This window comes from Triticum urartu, chromosome 4A (assembly GCF_056163025.1).
Source record: "Triticum urartu cultivar PI428250 chromosome 4A, HENAU_Tu73, whole genome shotgun sequence".
Lineage (NCBI taxonomy): Eukaryota > Viridiplantae > Streptophyta > Magnoliopsida > Poales > Poaceae > Triticum > Triticum urartu.
In genome coordinates, this window is record NC_141876.1 from 319257380 (window position 1) to 319270865 (window position 13486).

Below are 13486 nucleotides of genomic sequence, written 5' to 3' on the forward strand. Positions count from 1 at the left end.
TTGCCCTCCTGCACTTCCGGCCTTGGCGTCGTCTTGGTTGTCTTGTGCTTTGGCTTCTCTCCGGCTTCCCTCCTCTACCCTGCTAAGTGTGGCCGCAGTGCGTGGCTCTGACTGCGCATGCACAAGTAAAGGGGTCAAAAGGAGAACCCCTACTTTTGTACACCGATTGGTGCCCCCAGGCCTGGGCCCCACATAAGCACGACGCATTGTTGGGCTAGGCCCAAAATGTTGCGTGGGCAGGTGGGGTGGATTTTACCGTAGTAACTTCCCGTTCACTGCGCTTCTCCATGACCTGCCTTCAACGCACGATGTGGAGAGTCATGCGTGACGTGGGGGTCATGCGTGGGGCGGTTCCCGCACGCATGCGTCACATCGTGGTAAAGAGGCGGCCCATGCCTTCCCCGTAAAAAATGAAACGGCTGCGGGCACGCTGCTCATTTACCCCCTATGTCTTCTCCAATCTCAGAGCCGCCGTTCCTTCCTTCTTCCACAAGCCCCTACTCGCCGCCGTTGCACTTTCGCTGCCCTTTCCTTTCCACCGCTCGCAGCCGCCATGGCACCCAAGAGTGGCAAGGGCAAGGGAGTGGCCAAGAACGCCGGAGGGACGGAGCCACCGGATAAGGAGTTGGCGGCGCAGAGGAACGAGCTCGCCTACTTTCCTTCGACGGTCGACGTGGCCCACCTTCGGGACAACTTCAGACCGCTATGGGGGGTCGAGACAGGGGGAGAGACGATGGGGCATCCTGCCACACGCGTCATCCCTGCCAACTGTGGCAAAGCCGCCCCGAATCGGTATCCATTCTTCGTCGATTACTTCTCCTGCGGCCTTTGCCCCCCTTCTCTGATTTATTCAATGACATCATGCATATCTTCGGCTTCCACCTCCTGGATTTTACCCAAACGCCATGGCGTGCATGGCTCTCTTCGCCCATCTCTGCGAGGGCTTCGTCGGCGTGCACCCTAAGACGGCGCCCTTCCGCTACTACTTCTTCCCCTAGATCCAGCATGGAGGTGCCATCTCCGGTTGTGTCGCCTGGATCCCGTGGTCCAAGGGGACATACCCGGAGGGTGCTCAGAAGGAGAGGTGGGAGGAGTGGCGGGGCCGGTGGTGCTGGATTGAAGAGGAGGATCCACAAGATTTCTGCCGGGTTCGCCAGGTGCCGCCGGTTCGCGGCAACGATTGAAGTAGCGTCGACGCCGACGATGCAAAGCTCACGGTCGCCACCACCAGGATTCTTCGCCTCACCAAGGCCGGGCTCACCCTCGAGATGATCGGGGCTAATTTCATCCGCCGCCTAATCGCTCTCCTGCATAACAAGGGCAGGCCGGCCTGGCTCTTCAGGAATGCGGCGAACATCATGCGACTCCGCCCGGCCTCGACCACAACATCACCGTGCTGGCGCACACCCATTTCTGCCAGCGGCTCTTCCAGCTCCATGTGGACCGTGACGGCAGGGCCGAGAGGTCCGGCAAGGTTGCGAAGGCCGGCAAGGTTGTCAAGGGGCCTTTGTTTGGGTTGCCGGTGGGGGTGGTGCCACTAAGCAACAACTCGCGCCAGACCGACATCATCGCCATGATGCCGGACTACAATGCGCACGGCCTCGTCCGAAATTGGGTCACGCCACCAGAGGAGCAGGTGTAGGAGTTTTTTGACACCCTGGAGGAGAAGTACATCCGCGAGGAGCCACGGCTCGTCCAGGACACCACCCAGGCGGAGCTGGACTACATTGCCGCCAGGACGGCAGAGGCGAAGCTCGCCAGGGAAGCCGGCAGCACCGGCAGCATGGAGGACAAAGCCGCGGCGGCCGCAAAAGAGAAGGAGCTCACCTAGTGGCCGGAGTCTGCTGGGGAGCCAGCAGCGCCAACACCAGGGCTCCTCTTATTGGAGACGACGACGACGAGCCGTCTGGGGAGGAGGCTGAACTTGTCGAGCCCCCGGCCACGGGGAAAGGGCGAGTCCTGCGACAGGCCACCTCCGGCGAGCCGGTTCGGCCCGGCAGGGCCATGCCACCCCGTCAAACCCAGGAGACGCTTGCGGCGGCAAAGAAGTTGGTGAAGGCCGCAGTGGCGAAGAAGAAAGCATCTGCTTCTGCTTCATCCAAGGGTTCCCCAACTCCGCCTGCCTCCCCTCCTCCACCTGCTTCCCCTCCTCCCACAGGCGACAACACGGAGGTCTTTTTGACCTTGGGTCTCTCAGCCCGAGGAGGAAGAGGAAGACAGCAGAAGAGGAAACGGAGGACGAGTAAGTGCTTCAACTCTTGTCATCTCCGTCCCCCTGGCCGTATCTCTTTTCTTGACATGGCTTCATCTTGGCAGGGATACGGAGACACTGGCCCAGAGGGTGAAGAGCGCCAGGTCCTCGGCAGGCAGCCAGCCCCCGGCGGGCACTTCTAAGGCGCCACTGGTGGTGGTGAGAAGTCCGGACAGCAGCCCCCGGTGCAGCCCCCAACGTAAGTTCACCACTCACTCCCCGTCAACATGTCACAAGGGCATGATCCTTGGTGCTGACCTTGCCGTGATCCCAGGAGGAGGACAGCAGCAGGAGGAGCCACTGAGTGCTACCCCCAACATGCCACCTCCGTCAACCATGCCGCCCCAAGGGGCGTCCCCAGCAAGGGCGCCAAGCTCCGAGCCCATGCACACAAAGGAGGAGGTGGCAAGCTTGGGCACTGACGGTCGTACCTCAGCGCCTGATGCTGGCGGAGAGGGGGCCTCTGCTTCCCAGCCCGGCACGGGTAAGCCACTCGCCTTCCATCCCTGCTCTTTTTCTTGAATCATGGTCTTGGCATCACTCCACCCCTCCTTCCGATATCCAGATCCTCTCCTGGCGGACCGGGAGGACACGGACACCGTCATCGAGGATGTCGCCAAGAACGCCGTGCCAGAGGCCGAGAAGATCACCGTCGAGGAGGCCGCCAAGGGCGCTGCCGAGGACGCCACCATGGGGCCTACCGGGGAGCCCAACAAGGCCACTCCCGAGGAGGCCGGCAAGGGATCTGCCAGGGACGCCGGCAAGGTCGCCGCCGAGGAGGAGGTGGTGGATGACCAGCCTTCCTCCTCTGCTGCCTCTGGCTCCTGCAGGTACCTGAGGGTGAGCGACGATCTCTTCGTCCACCTCCTAGGGCCGTTGATCTCCAGGGCGCCCATCGAGGGAGAGGTGTTCAACGAAGAGGTGCTTGTCGCCGCCGGGCTCGAGGTTGTTGACGAGCCGAGCGCCAGTGGCGATGGTTCTCAGGATTCTCCAGACCATGGGTGCCAACTTCTGGAAGCTCTAGGCGCTCCACCGCGCCCGCCTGGACCAGGCCAAGTCCAGGGCAGCAACGGTGGACAAGGCGGAGGCGGACCTCAAGGTACGCATCACCGAGACGCAGACTTGGTTCCGCCAAGCTTGTCAGGAGCTGAAGGTCGCCTAGGGCGAGCTGGCCAAGCGCGAGGTGGACCTCACCATGAAGCAGGCCGACATTGAGAAGGTCAGGAGATGGCGGAGAGCTTGGCCGCCGCAGTCGAGGCCGCTCGAGCCCAGCAGCAGGCCATGCTGAACTCCCAGGAGGAGGACCTCGCCGGGCGTGAGGAGAATCTTGCCGCAACGCTCCGCGGCAAGGATGAGGAGGTGGAGAAGCTTGTCGTGGAGCGGACCCAGGGGCTGGAGTAGAGGCACAGCGAGGCACTCAATGCCCTGGCCTAGGTTCACGCCGACAAGATGAAGGAGCTGCAGGTGGAGTGGGACGGGCTGAAAAACCAGGTCCTGGCGCTTTCCAAGGAGAAGGACACGCTCAACAGCACTCTGACGGAGGCGCAGGGCGCGTTTCTCAGTAGGGCTGGGGAGCTCTCCGAGGCCAACAACTCCATCAAAGACCTCAGGCTGAAGCTGGAGAGTCTCGAGGGGATGTTGTCAGAGAGCAAGGCCCGGGAGGAGACCCTGACCAAGAACATGGAGACCGAGAAGCAGCTACGGAAGGATGACGCCCTTGCCCACAAGGCGCACGTGGAGGGCGAGAACTGCTGGCTCAATCGCCTAGCCGCCGTTGCCGACAAGGCCACCACGCAGCTGGCTACCATGGGGATACCGGATGTGAGGTACGCTCGGAGCCGAACTTGAGCGCCAACTGCAGCCTGACCCTGTTCTTTGAGAGGGTTGTCGGTGCCTTGGAGTGGCTTCGTGCCAACCGGACAGCCTCGCTGGCCAATGAGGCCTGGAGGCTTTGCTGGGGTGCCATGACCAAGGTTCTCACCAAGATGGTGTACTGGAACCCCAACCTCGACTTCGACGCCGTGCTGGACAGCTTGCCGGCGGGTGTGGACCTCATGGTGCTCAAGGAGCATATCAAGCCCATCATCAGCCGCATCTGTGAAATCGAGAGGGTGGAGGGCCAGCGCCGGGATTAGGCACCCCGTCTCCCACTGTCGCTGCAGGTCCATGACCAAGACAGTTTTATCTTTAGTTAGAACCGCAGCAACAATTGATGTAATATAACTCTGTAGCACTTTTATTACGATGCATGTTATCTTCCTGTTCGATCTTCCCTTTGTATGTTTACCCTATAAATGGGTAGGCTTGCCGACGCGTAAACATGGGGTGGCACCTTGAGGACGGATCCCCAATGGACAGCCGGGTGTGCTTGCTGCCAAGCGAGCCACCTTACCATTCTCAACGCGGCTGCTCGAACTGCCGAGCCTGACTCGCGTCAGAATCGAGAGGGTTGCCAATTGCGGAAGGCTACCCTACCACCCTTGACGCTGCCGCTTGAGCTGTTGAGCGAACTCGAAATAGAACAAGGGCGTTGCCAATTGCGGAAGGGCCCCTTTGCGTGCAGGCTTTCATACATAGGGCAGGACCTTCGAGGACAATAACCTCATATATAAAAAGGAAATTGCTTAAGTTTTCGTATGAATTAGCTTTCCTGTCGCCGCACCGGTGTCCTCCGCGCTTGCAGGAGGCGGCGTTCTCTTAGTCATCTTCTTCTCTGGAAGCCATGGCCACGAGAAACTGCTAAGCCGACCGCTAAACCAGATTCTCACAACTGCGGCCCCTACCTGGCGTGCCAAAGATGTCAGTGAGAACGACAACTATGGGATCACTAGGATCCCTTCTATGGTCAGCGGGCGCAGGGTCGTGAGAAGAGCATGTTTAGGAGCAAGCACACGGGTCGTTTACCCAGGTTCGGGCCGCGAGGACGCGTAAAACCCTAGTCCTGCTTTGGTGGATGTATTGAGTGTTCTTGAGCTTTCTGAACTAGCTACGGTGGTTGTGCCGTCCCAAAAAGCTGGATTCCTCCCCTGGTCGCCTCGGGCCTCCCTTTATAGGAAAAAGGGGCTGCCATAGTGGCACACAGGAGGTGGAAAGGCCTACAGCGCGCGAGCTTATCGCACGCCATTATGGGACAAAGCGCATTAAATGCACTACATAGGTGTCCCATAGATTTATCGAGACGAGAACGAGGCCACTCCCATCCATCGCCGCTTCACCTCGCTTCAACACGCGCCCAGGCTGGCGATGCATGTAGCGCCAAGTAGGCAGGCAGGCAGCTGAGGTGGCACAGTGGTAGGGCCTTCATGAAATCTCCATGCCGCCACAAAGGTTCTTGCTGATTTGGACTGGAAGTTGCATGTTGCCACGCAGGTGCCTGCCCAGCTGGTTGGGCTGGCAGCTACATTCGAACGGTGGCAGAGTCTTGGCTGATGCGGGCCTGGCAGTGGCCCTGCTGACGCCCTCGGCAAGGGTCTTGCCGGGGGCCCGGCAAGAGTCTTGTCGGGGCGTTGCTATCATCCCCGGCAAGGGTCTTGCCGGGGTCTTGTGGATTTCCTTGGCTAGAATCCTGCCGAGGGTCGCCGTCTTCTAGTCCTCATCTGAACTCATATGTGTATGAGCTTGATGAAGATTTGCATGCCACCACAGAGGCGCCTGCCGAGCCCTGGTTCTGACACAGTTTCTTGAGTCGGAGCTAGTGGGCTCAAGGGTGGCTTGCTCCGCTGGTGTTGGGCAAGTTGCCCCGGCAAGGCTCTTGCCTGGGCTGCGGGGGGCCGCCTCGGCAAGGATCTTGCCGAGGGAGTCCACCTCGCCCTCTTGCCCTCATGCGCTTCCGGTCTTGGTGTCGCCTTGGTTGTATTGTGCTTTGGCTTCTCTCCAGCTTCCCTCCTCTGCCCTGCTAAGTGTGGCCACGGCGCGTGGCTCTGACTGCCCGTGCACAAGTAAAGGGGTCAAAAGGAGAACCCCTACTTTTGTACACCGACACCTGGCACAGCAAGACAACGTCTACATAGTCACCCACGTCTATGCGCAAATAGTCCACAAGTGTCGGTGTTCTGGGAACGGGGGTCCCAAGACTTGCCTGCCTGCGGCCCACGGCGTGGCTGGGCTGGCAGGTCTGTACGGCCCATCTTCATCGACAAGGCATTCAAGACCCTCACGAGGGGCCAAGCCTCACGAGGAGGATGATGGAAGACCTCCTCGGGAGCAGCCTTGCCAGGCAGGCTCGCGAAGGGTGGAGAGATCAAGGCAAGGCAAACCTCACGAGGTCCTCGTGACGTGAGCCATGACTATCGAGAGCAGGCAGGCGCCAGCGCGCACAGTGTCCTTGCTTCCTCTTTGGTGCCAAGGGGGCAAGCGCAGGCACAGAGTACCGAGGCATCAAGCAAAGGTTTCCATATTGGTGCAACGAGACCAAGACCAAAAGGACGGCAAGACGGAGGTCACCATGGAGCCCAGGACGGCGTCACCACCAGAGCCTTTGGCAGGCGAAGACCTCTTTTATCAGGATAAGCTGTACTAGCTGTCCCCTTTCAAATTGGCTGTTTTTGGCTCCCTTCGCTCTCAACATTTGGGGAGGGACCACGGCCTATATAAGTAGAACTAGGCACCACAGTAGGGGGATCGACCTTATAACCAACTGATTGGAGATGGATCCAAGATCATCTCACCCACACAAGTCCACTGAGCACAAGAACACCTCAACCTTAGGAGGTTGTTCTTCCCCTTGTACTGTTCATCATCAGCCCAAGAGGCAATCCACCACCACCACACTTGAGTAGGGTATTAGACAACAATGGTGGCCCGAACCAATATAAACCTTGTGTCTTTCTATGTTGTGAGTGCGTGGAGTTTGTCCACGAGATCTTAGAGAGCTAGAGCGTGGATCGATAGGGAGTAAACCTTCATGCGCACCCCAGTGTTCGAACCTTGAGGGTTTTGCCGGAACCTGTGATCGGACATTTGGCGTGCCAGGTAGGGGTGCGCCATAGCTTCTCTTCCGTCGATCTGCGCTCTGTCGACCGCGCTTTGCCCACATGGCAGGCGCCCTGCCGCTGACTCCGACGGCCAGCCTTGACGATGGGGCCAGGGGGCTCCGAGCCTTGGCCCTCGCCCTGTGGCAGGTGCAGTGGCCGCCCAAGTTCAAGCCGGAGATGCCGCCATGCTGCGACGGCACGGCAGGCATGTCAGGTTTCCTTCTGGCGTACGTGGAGCCGTCCTCGAAGCCAGGGGTGATGACAAGGTCATGGCCAACTGGCTTCCCATGGCCCTCGCCGGCGAGCCGCGCGCCTGGCTGCTCAACCTTCCCGGATCCATGGTGGCGTCTTGGGAGGAGCTCCGCGACCTCTTCGCTGCGCGCTACACGGCACCGGCGCACCACGTGGTTGCGGCCCTGCTAGGCGGCTCACAAGCGCCGCCTTCAGAGCACCACATCAAGCCATTCCTCCGCCAGATTGGTGTCGCTTCCACATCTTTCTGAGTTTCTTGATTTGATTGATATTCATGGACAACTCATTTCCCCATATGCAAAAAGGGTCGAACAGTGGGTCAAAACCTCTGACAGCAGGACCTACATGTGCAAGACCAAATTGTTAAAAACCAAAATATTAGAATGGTTCCTGCAATTGCACAATAATGTTCTATTAGAGAAGGGACCTAACCTCGATTGTAAAACTCGGTGCTTCCCATTTTTTCCCTGCAACACATATATGGTAGTTAGTCATCAGGTTAAGTAAGGGTTTGCATGTTATTAGTAAAATATGTTGATGAAAAATATGCACATTGCAGATTCATCAGATTAATTCAAGCCACACGGAAAACCCATTTACCCAAACCAAGCATGATTAAGAACTACGAAATATAGCACTTGTATATGTTTCTCATGTATTAAGTGCAGCAAAATTCGATTTATTCCTCACATGCACAACAATACAAAATTCTACCCACGACAATTGAACATCGCATTGAAGAATTGAACCAAGCAGTTAACTAAACACCACAAAAAATGAACCAAACATTAACTGAGCACCACATTGCACAATATAACATACTCCTAATAGAAGACAAGATAGTTAACCAAGCAGTTAACTATAGCCAATTGTGGCAATTGTATTTGTTTCTCATGTATTTACTACATCCAAATTCAATTTATTCCTCACATGGTATACAATAAAAGAATGCACCCACAACTATTGAACATCGCATTGCAGAATTGAACGAAACAGTTAAGTAAACACCACTACACAAATGAACCAAACGTTAACTGAGCACCACATTGCACAATGTATAACCAAACCAAGCATGCTTGACAACTTGGAAATATAGCAATTGTATTCGTTTCTCATGTATTTTGTAAAGATAAATTCGATTTATTTCTCACATGGAAGACAATACAAAATTGCAGCCTAAAGAATTGAACATCACATTTACAGAATTGAACCAAATAGTTAACTGAAGACGACAACTAATTAACAAAACAATTAATAAGTGAGAACCACACTGCACGACAATAGAACATATACACTAGAGCAACATATTGCACGGTAAAATTAGATAGCACAATTCACTAGGATTTGTGAAGGAAAGGCAGGAGCAGCACACGCAACGGGTAAACCGAGCATGCTTAACCTGCATAGCTAGCAAATGGCAAGGTGCTCCTCCAAGATCTGGGGGTCGGCACGAATGGCAGCCATCGCGACCTCATCCACGCGTGCGGCTGTGATTTGCTTCTCCACTGTTACACCCTCGATGCGACTATATCTCCCACGTGTCGAGGCATGACTTAGAGGCATAATCACATTGAAGGCATATGTCGCAAGTAAGGTAATCTTCACAACATCCCATGTAATATAAATAATAAAGGGGAGATAACATAGTTGGCTTACACTCGCCACATCAATCAAGGCACATAAATAACATTACATCATCCAAACACTCATGGCCCGACTACGGCGCCAAAAATAAAAGATAACCCAACATGCAACACGGTCCCGATCACCCCCAACTGGGCACCACTACTGATCGTCAGGAAAGGAAACATAGTAACGTTGAGAGTCCTCGTCGAACTCCCACTTGAGCTCGAGCGCGTCACCTGGAGCGGAATCATCAGGCCCTGCATCTGGTGTAATAGTAATCTGTGAGCCACAGGGACTCAGCAATCTCGCACCCTCGCGATCAAGACTATTTAAGCTTATAGGTAAGGCAAGGTAAATATAAGTGGAGCTGCAGCAAGCGACTAGCATATATGGTGGCTATCCTGTTCACAAAAGAGAGCGAGAAGAGGAGGCAAAGCGCGAACGAGAAACTAGAGGACAACTTGCGCAAACATTACTCCAACACCGTGTCCACTTCCCAGACTCCGCCGAGAAGAGGCCATCACAGTAACTCACACGGTTGATTCATTTTAATTAAATTAAGGTTCAAGTTATCTACAACCGGACATTAACAAATTCCCATCTGCCCATAACCGCGGGCATGGCTTTCAAAAGTTCAAATCCCTGCAGGGGAGTCCCAACTTAGCCCATGATAAGCTCTCACGGTCAACGAAGGAATAGACCTCCTCCCGAGACGTTCCGATCAGACTCGGTACCTCGGTTCTTCAAGACACTTCGACAGGTTAAAGCAAGACCAGCAACACCACCCAGATGTGCTGACAAATCCCGATAGGAGCTGCACATATCTCGTTCTCAGGGCACACCAGATGAGCAAGACGTCAGGTAGGCCAGCCCAGAGTTGCCCCTAGTAGCCCTGGACATCGCTCGGTTGGACCAACACTCAGAGGAGCACTGGCCCAGGGGGGCTAAAATAAGATGACCCTCAGGCTCCGGAAACCCAAGGGAAAAAGAGGCTAGGTGGCAAATGGTAAAACCAAGGTTGGGCATTGCTGGAAAAGCTTTAATCAAGGCGAACTATCAAGGGGTTCCCATTATAACCCAACCGCGTAAGGAACACACAATCCGGGAACATAACACCGATATGACGGAAACTAGGGCGGCAAGAGTGGAACAAAACACTTGGCGAGAGGCCGAGCCTTCCACCATTTACCAAGTGTATAGATGCATTAAGATAACATGGTAATATAATGATATCCCAACAAGTAAATAAAAGTTCCAACAAGGAACGGCCTCCAATCTTCACCTGCAACTAGCAACGCTATAAGAGGGGCTGAGCAAAGCGGTAACATAGCCAATCAACGGTTTGCTAGGACATGGTGGGTTAGAGGTTTGACATGGCAATTTGGGAGGCTTGAAAGCAAGTGGTAGGCATCGCAGCATTGGCATAGCAAAAGAGCGAGCATCTAGCAAAGCAAAGATAGTAGTGATTTCGAGGGTATGATCATCTTGCCTGCAAAGTTGTCAGAGTTGACTGGATCCTCGAAAGCAAATTCAACGGGCTCCTTGTTAGCGAACTCGTCTCCTGGCTCTACCCAAACAAGACAAACAAGCAACAAGTACACAATCAACCACGTGCAAGGATCAAACAATATGATGCAAAGATGGTATGTTATGCGGGATGCGATGCGGGATGCATATGCAAGATTTGACAGGGAATGCATGAACCTGGCCTCAACATGGGAATCCAAATGTGCCACTGGAAAGATGGGATGAAATCACTTGAAAACGATATAAAGAACGTCGGAATTGGAGTTACGATTTGGAAATGGCAAGCAATTCAAATATGGCCACGTTCTGCGATTTACTGCAATTAGCCATCTAAATGCAATGAGATGAACAAGCTACTGAACCCAAACATGGCATAAAAATACATGGCAGGGATGCATTCAAGATGCTTAACAAAAGTCTAGCACTGAGCTACGGCCAATTCATCCATTAACAGGTTCAAACAAGCATGGAAAAAATGCATTTGACGAACAGATTTCAGACTTAGTGAAATTAACACTTGTCTGGAATTTCAGATCAGATAGCACTCTTCGGAGCAACAAAACTACATGCTACAGGACCTGAACATGGCAAAGTAAAGCATGGCATGGAGCTACTCAAAGATCTTAACAAAAGTCCCTTAGTGACCTTGAGCCAAAAGGGATCAGAAAATACAATTGCAAGCATGTGAACATGGCAAAAACATAATCAGTTCTCAGACTTAGTGAAAACTGGAGCATGCTGAAACAGATATCAAGTAGGCATGTTTACGAGCTCGATGCACTCACTATGGAGCAAGTCATGATAAGTTAAGCATACACCCATCAAGAATACACAAAAAGAAAGCTAGACATGGCAAGAACAATAGCATAGCATGCACGGATCGACTACAACATCATCGGCAAAATCGCTAACAAGTAGACAATCTGCCCAGATTCACGAAGTAGCAAAAGTAGAGCTCGATTGACTCAAGCTAGGGTGCTCCATAATTGCAAACAAAGACATGGATGGATAGAGCACTACAAGATTAACAAAACATCCTTACTGATCATCCTCAAAAGAGGCACGGATCACTAGGAAACAACATGAACATATGGCCATATGAGATAAACTGGTCAAGGACTTAGTGGAAATGCTAAGTCCCTGAAATCAGCATTACCAAGTGCCTCACTTAGCAAGCTTGTGCTAGTCACCACACACATCACAAAAATACATGGGTTGCACCTCTGGAAAGATGGCAAAACCCTTAACAAAACATATGTAGAGCTCATGGGCATATTATGCACACAATAATCATGGCAAAAATGACAAATATCTAAAAGGAGCAGCAGATCTGACAAATATCTCAAGTAGCACTCTTCCAACAGCATTTCGAGCATCAAGATGAACTCAAATGAAAATGATGCGCTGAAATGAAATGATGTACTCTCTGAGATGAACATTTTGATATGCTATATGCCAAAAACGGAGTTATGGATGCAAAGTTACGATGCAATGAACAGGAGCATATGAGCTAGGGTTTCGGGCAAAAGTCAACCCGCGTTTTGGATCTAGATCCAGATCTAGCCGGGCGCGTGGATCGAGGTCGTTGGAGCTTCGCCGGAGACGTCGCCATGGAGGAGGACGGCGTCTTGCCGGACGACGAGGGAGGCCGGAGAGGACGTCGGGGAGGCGCGGCGAGGCGGAGCTGCTTCGGGCGCGGCGAGGAGGCGGTGGTGCGGCGGACGGCGAGGCGGCGGTGGTGCGGTTGGCCGGCGAGGCGGCGGCGGAGGGCGGCGATCGAGGCGCGGGCGGCGCTAGGCCGGGGGCGGCGTGCGGCCGGATGGGCCTCGGGAGGGCCTGTCCTGGGCTCCCCGAGCCGGTGATGTGGGCGCGGGCGCGGGCGAACCATGGCTAGACACGTGGTGCCGGTGGGACGGAGCGGACGCGTCCGGTGTCAGAATCCAGATTCCAAGTCACATCGATCTAGCCGGTAACACCTCATATCACTTTGCGGCCTCACGCACGGTATCCCACGGGTGTCGCCTTACCATGGCCCGGGACCGTTTGCACTTTTTGGCTCACGTATATGATAGTGTCGCTAGCATCCATATGACAGAGAACCCGGGCCGACATGGCTAGTCATGAACCCAAAGCGGCACAGACCTATGGAGACAGGCATACATGAATCACATCGAGCATGTCGGTCATCAGCGATTGATTCCGGGCTGTAGCACTGCGCTAACAGGACTCCGGGGAACCCGGGCTGTAGCAGGCTAGGCAGGACTACGGAAGTCACAGCGTGACATTTCCCCGAAGGGACAGACATAGGAACAAAGTGAAACACATGCATGCCAGTCAAGTGTCCTGAGCAGTAGTGCTAGGCTAGGAGGACTCTGGTGAACCGGGCTGTAGCAGACTACTATGGCTCGAGGAACACTAGACTACATTTCCCCATAAGAAAGGCTGCCAAGGATAAACAACTAGATTCTCGGATCCCACTCATACCAAGCATTTCAATCATACACACAATATGCCCGATGTGAGTACATACAACATGGCATCACAACAAAACTCTACAACTCAAGTACTTTATTTAAAGGCTCCAGGGAGCCATACATAACATGTTCATACAAATAGGGGTCACATGACCCGACACTCAAGTCATACAAAGATACAAGCACATGCGGAAGCAACTAGTCTGAGTAAAGACTCTAGAAAGAAAGAAGGCTTTTCGAAGCCTGTCTATCTACATAGGGCCCTCCATGGCCAGGATCACCACCTGGGTGGCTACTCACTCGTCGACGTCAAGGTCTACGTAGAACCCATCGGAGGGGGCGGTGTTGTCGTCTGAAAACAGTAATTAAGAAAACATGAGTAC